Source organism: Pseudonaja textilis, chromosome 12, assembly GCF_049901715.1.
Source record: "Pseudonaja textilis isolate UNSWEBS1 chromosome 12, rPseTex1.2, whole genome shotgun sequence".
Classification (NCBI taxonomy): Eukaryota; Metazoa; Chordata; class Lepidosauria; order Squamata; family Elapidae; genus Pseudonaja; species Pseudonaja textilis.
Genome location: NC_142001.1, coordinates 17,521,484 through 17,527,718, shown reverse-complemented (window position 1 = coordinate 17,527,718; position 6,235 = coordinate 17,521,484).

Below are 6,235 nucleotides of genomic sequence, written 5' to 3'. Positions count from 1 at the left end.
CCCCACCCTCCCCCAAAAAAAGTATAGGAGAAAAAAAAAGTGTTTTGAAGAATTGGCAAGATTTGAACCCTTATCTATTTTTACTTCAAAAGGGAGAGAAACATTTGTTCAAGATCCAGCTTTTGGAACGGGCTTTAAAAGACGTTGTTATTACGATGCATTATCTGGGTTTTAGGAGTTGGTTGGCATTGGCCAAAAAAGTTGGCAGGAATCGAGTGGGATCTTGTCCAACTCACTCATTTTCTGCATCTCTCTCTCTCTCTCTCTCTCTCTTTCACACACACACACACACAAGTCCCTGTTCATAAAAGCAATGAATTGGAAAAGATTTCGGATTCTGATTTTCTATAGTTCCTTTAAAAGCCAGTATAAGATGAAATATATATATACTGTATATAAATTGCAAGTACCCTAAACAACTGTTCTTTTTTTAATCCAGGAATGCCAAACCCTTCCAAATTCATGGATTTACTTCCTTCATTGAGTATGCAAACTTATTTAGTCGCCTGGATGGGAAACTATGGGAAAAGTTTAAAGAAAAAAGTCACTTGCCCATGGCTAGAATGTGTTTTTCTTATTACCAATCAAATGATTAATTAATTAACAACATAATTATTCTGAAATATTCAATTCAGTTCAGAATAGAGCTTGAAGGGACCGGACCTTGGAGGTCTTGAATAGGAGGCCCTATTCCATTGCAGACAAATTGGCTGTCCAGTCTCACAACCCAGACCAACTTTTAAACAGTGGAAGAGATTTCTGAGCCCCGTTTCATCTCACAATTTAAGTCTCTCATTTGAGGGGATAATTTCAGGCATTTATTAAAGCCTCCATTCCAAAATTGTTCCAGGAAGAAGGCATCATTACAGATATTGACTGAGATTTAATCTTTTCAGACGTCAAATTCTTTTGACTTATATCCCTATTACATAAAAATGGATGGATGGACAATGGAAATGGCACCACTGCGCCCTTATTACTGAAAAATTATTTCCATTGGGTAGATAACTGATGAGCTCAATTACTCAGAAGATTTTCAATTGCAATTTACTTGCTTACAGTTATGGATTGATATTTATTTTTATCCTGCTTTATAAATAACTCAAGGCAGCAGACACATATAACATTCCTTCCTCCTCTTTATTTTCCCAACAACAACCTTGTGAGGTGGGTTGGGATGACAAAGAGAAGGGGTCTGGCCCAAAGACACCCAGCTGGCTTTTCTGCCTAAGGTAAGACTAGAACTCACAGTCTCCTGGTGATTGGTCCAAAGTCACCCAGCTGGCTTTCATGCCTAAGGTGGGACTAGAACTCCCCGTATCTTTTGGTGATTGGCTCAAAGACATCCAGTTGGCTTTTGTGTCTAAGGCATGACTAGAACTTACCATCTCCTGGTGATTGGCCCAAAGTCACCCAGCTGACTTTCGTGCCTAAAGTGGGACTAGAATTCACCATCTCCTGGTGATTGGTTCAAAGTCACCTACCCAGCTTTCATGTCTAAAGCAGAACTAGAATTCACCATCTCCCAGTTTCTAGACTGTTGCTTTAACCACTAGAAAATGCCTCTTTAATGAAAAACGCTCATATTCATTAAAAATGCACTAAAAAGAATCTCTCACTATTTTTTTATTCTTTCCTTTTTCTATTGTTTTTCTTTCTGTCCTGTTTAATAATATAAAGCCCTCACTGCAATTCCAAGCCCAGTGAAACAAGATATCTGTTCTCTTCCTATGCTCAAATAAAATCCTATTCATTTTCACAATATTGAGTATTCAAATGTAGAATAAACTAAGATATTCTCACCTCATAAATTTTCTGTTTATATTTGAGCATCCAATGTAAGCACGCCATTTTATATTCTATATAAGACAGAATAACTTTGAGCTAACGAAGAAAAATGGCTTCTGTTTTCAATCGTAATACAGTTTGCCATATACCAATGTCTTTTCCTGTTGTGGCTTTTTAAAAACACGATTGCAAAAATAACAAGAAACTCTATAAACAACTGCTAAAATATCATTTTGTGGTATTCACTTAGAAAGCACACCTTAGTGGTTTTGATAAGCAGTACTGTATACAGTTAGCATTTTAACAAGATAAGACATCCAAGAATATATATATCACCTGGGTCAGGATGAGCTTTGATTTATGGCTGAGCTCAGAGAATCCACAGCCTTTTTTATATAGATGGTAGGCTTGCTCATGTTTCATTTAACTTAAATACAGCTTTGCAAGAAAGCATCTGAGCTTTTGTAAACTGAATTGTGCGATATTTCTTGGAGAAGCAATTTCAGTGCCCAGCAATTTTTCTCATTGAAAAAGCGGATCTGGTGTCATCCCAACAAACAGGGATATCAAATTAAAATGCCAAGTTTCATCTTAGAGCCACACAAGATAAAGGAATACTTCTAACAACTGTACTAGGTGTCTTTGTTAAAACCACGCAGGTTACAGAAAACCACATAAGCTGTTCTTATTTAACATGGCAGACAGCGGGGCTGGCGACAGTATAATTTAATGTTTTTAAAAGAGATGTAAGCTGTAATCGTACCTGGTTTTAATATGTTCCTCGCTTTCAAACTGTGTACAGGTAGTGTCATGCCCCTGTTGGAGTCTGACTCCGAAGGAGAGGAGGAACAGCTGACAGGGGGTGGAAATGTGGCTCCAGAGGTTGTGGAAGAGGCTGGGGAAGGGCAGAGGCCGGCTGGGCAGTCAGACGAAGACCCAGGCCCATCCCCTCTCCATCCTAGGGCACACAGGGAGGAGAGGATCAGGGAGAGACGTGAATGGTGTGGTCTGCGGGGGAGGAAAGGGCCTTGATCCTCTTCATGGGCTGCAGCTGTGACAACTGGATAGGAGGATGGACATGCGTATGGGCCAGAGCTGGAAACAAAGTGTGGAAATATCTCTAGTCTGTCGTTCCTCTCTGAGTTCGGCGTCCTTCCCAGTGTATGTTCCGGTATCTATGGACGTCTTCAAGCCTTCATCTTGCCTGGTTCCCTTAATTGCTCCAGTGTTGTTTGTGTTGCTTTTACTCTTTATAATTTATAGGCATTTTTAGTTTAAACACCATTTCCTCCTTTTCGTAACTGCTTTTGGGGGAGTTTTTTTTTGTCTCCAATCAAGGATATTTGGAGCTTTGAAGCAAAGTGAAGGAATAAAAAAGGGCTTCGCCTGCTTTTGTGACTGTGTTTATTTTGTATCCCACCCTGGGTCAGCACAGGTAGTCCTTGAGCTACGACCACAATTGAGCCCAACATTTCTGCCGTTAAGTGAGGCATTTTGCTAAGGAATTTTTTAGCCTCAATTTACAACGTCTTCTCCCAGTTGTTAAGCAAATCACTGTGTCAACTCATGCCTGTTTCAGTAGTTGCCATAAAAAAAAGGGGGGGAGGAAGGAGATCTGGAAGAGCAGTGCAGCAAAGCGAAAGTACATTCCAACTCTTATCTTTAAAAGACTGTAACTAAACTACCAGAGTTTTTGCCCGTGAATATATTTAATTGGAGAACGTGATTGATGACACCCAGCCTGTGAAGGTGCTCAATTGGAGAATCTGATTGATGACACACCCAGGGGGAGGGGGGGAAACAGGGTCACATGGGACTGTAAATGACCTATGCCAGAGTTGGCTTCATACAGGGCAATGCCAATAGGTTGCCTCTAATGAATCCTTGGAAATTGGTTGAAGTTTGGCTAGAGAATCATGATTTAATTAGAGAGATTGCTGGAATCCTGACACACTGCAGTCGATAAGTTGGCAACCCGGTTATTAAGTGAATCCGGCTTGGCCCTTGACTTCACTCATCGGTCACAAAAGGGGATGGCGTGGCCCTGGGACACAGCAACGGTCACAAGTACGAAGCAGTTGCCAAGCCTCTGAAATTTGATCACACAACCACGTCAAAGTCATAAGTGTGAAAACTGGTTGTAAGTCACTTTTTTCAGTGCCAATGTAAGTTTGAACAGACACTAAATGAACTGTTGTTAAGTCGAGGACTTGCCTGTATTTATATGTATTTTGTGTGTGCATGTGTGTTTGGGTGTATGGGAGGGCAGGTAACTGAATCAAGGCATACTTTTTCACAACACCGCAAGTCTTTTGTGAATACACACGGATGCTGAGACTTGATACAAAAGAGAAAAAGGAAGCAAAACAAAGGCGCAGCTCAGTTTTCCTGCCGTTTTATATATATACTAGCTTGATACCCGTACTTCGCTATTAAACTATGTGGTCGGGCTTATTTTTGGGGGGAAAAATAAGTGGGGGGGGGAAATTCTGCCTCTGCCTACCAGCATCCATCGGGTATTCATCTGGCTAGCATCCTATCAGTGTGTGAGAGAGTTGAGGGCTGTTTAGAAACTGAAACAGTATTTGCTGGGAGCCTGGGCGTGGCTTAGCTCAACTATTCTGTACTAAAGCTGCTTGGTGCTGTGAAACTAACACTGAAACTCCTCTGCTTGTGTTTTGCATTTGGAACAGTTTTCTTTTCAGGTGGGGAGGGGGAGTAGAACTCCTTAGCATCAGAGCATGTTAATAATAATAATATAGGAAATACTAATGCTCTGATGGTCCTTTCGAAAAATCCTTTCTTAGTGAGCACCTAGAAGCCAAGAGGAATCTACGTGCCAAATTTCAAGTTTGTAGGCTTTACGGTTTTGGAGATTTCGTGATGATGCGTGAGTGGTAACTTACATGTATGGCATTCAGCTTTGTTCGGGTATTTTCCCACGTCATTATAGTTGTGCTTTTAAAGTTGTAGCAACGTTTCGGCAGAATCTCATCTGCCATCATCAGGCTTCTGGTTGTGTTCATACACACACACACACACACACACACACACACAATATATCCCATTATAACCATGTTTGAAAAAATACGCTTCCATTTCCCCCCCTGAATATTGTTTTATTATTTTTTTTCTATTTTCAAATATACAATTTTGACATTATGAAGTTATAGTACAAAAAAAAAAAAAGAACAATTCTCATTTTTTATATATAGTGCATAGAGCATAAAAACGTTCCAATGCTTTAGAGTCACAAGTTTGGGCTAAACGCCCCTCGCGAACTAAAAGCAACCATAGTTTTAATGCCTTATTACAGGTAGCCCTCGGACTTACGACCCCAATGGAGCCCCAATTTTTTTAGGTCCTAAGCGAGACAGTTATTAAGTGAGTTTTGCCCCTTTTTGCGACCTTTCTCGCCCCATTGTTAAGTGAATCGCTGCAATTGTCGTAAGTGTGAAAAATGGTCATAATCCGCTTCTTTTTCAGTGCCGTTATGATTTGGAATGGTCACTAAATGAACTGTTGTAAGTTATGGACTGTACTTTTGGACACATTAAAGAAATTTCAGGAATCGTTGGGAATTCGGCCATCAATGTTACAGTATATTACTGATTTTTTTTGCTCTCTTGAGAGCCTCCTACGAAATAGCATCACTGCTTAGTGCAATACCCTTAAAAAAGAATAAACAAAATGCTAGGAGTGAATACACTGAAGCCTCAAAAGGCTAAATGTTTACTTAAGTGTAACCAATCGCTTTGAAATCTTTTCACTGTTCAGGCAATCCCCACATGATAATGAATATAATCTAAAACATTGCTACGAGCCCTTAAATACCAGCCTTCTCAATCCCATGTCGTTTAAATGCCTATCTTAGGAATTGCAATATTCCTCTTTTCCTTCATTTGTCTTTCTGCTAACGTTCTCTTTCTTTTATCTACTAACCTTCTTATATACTCTCAGTGGAGTTTCATTTGCTTGATTATTTCTTGTAACACTTGTTGTTGTTGGGTGTTGTGGGTTTTTTTGGCACTATCTACTATTGATCTTGATTGTTTTTCACAGTGCTGCATTTTGTAATTAGGCTGAACCAAAACCAGAACTTCTTGCTAATGTAAGACTTGGATTTGACAAGCTTAGAAGCAAAATACACCATTTTCATGAGAGAGAGAGAGAGAGAGAGAGAGAAGAAAAGGAAAGAAACACAGAGAGAAAAGAATGAGAGAGAGAGAGGAGAGAAAGGGAAAGAGAGAAGCAGGGAGAGAAAAGAGAGAAACAGAGAGAGAAAAGAGAGAGAGAGGAGAGAAAGAGAGAGGGAAGAAAGAGAGTGAAAAAGAAAGAGAAAAATAGAGAGAAACACAGAGAGAAAAAGAGAGAGAAAGAGAAAGAAAAAAGAGAAAGAGAGAGAGAGAGGGGGAGAGGATGACCCTGCATTTAAAATTATTTCCTC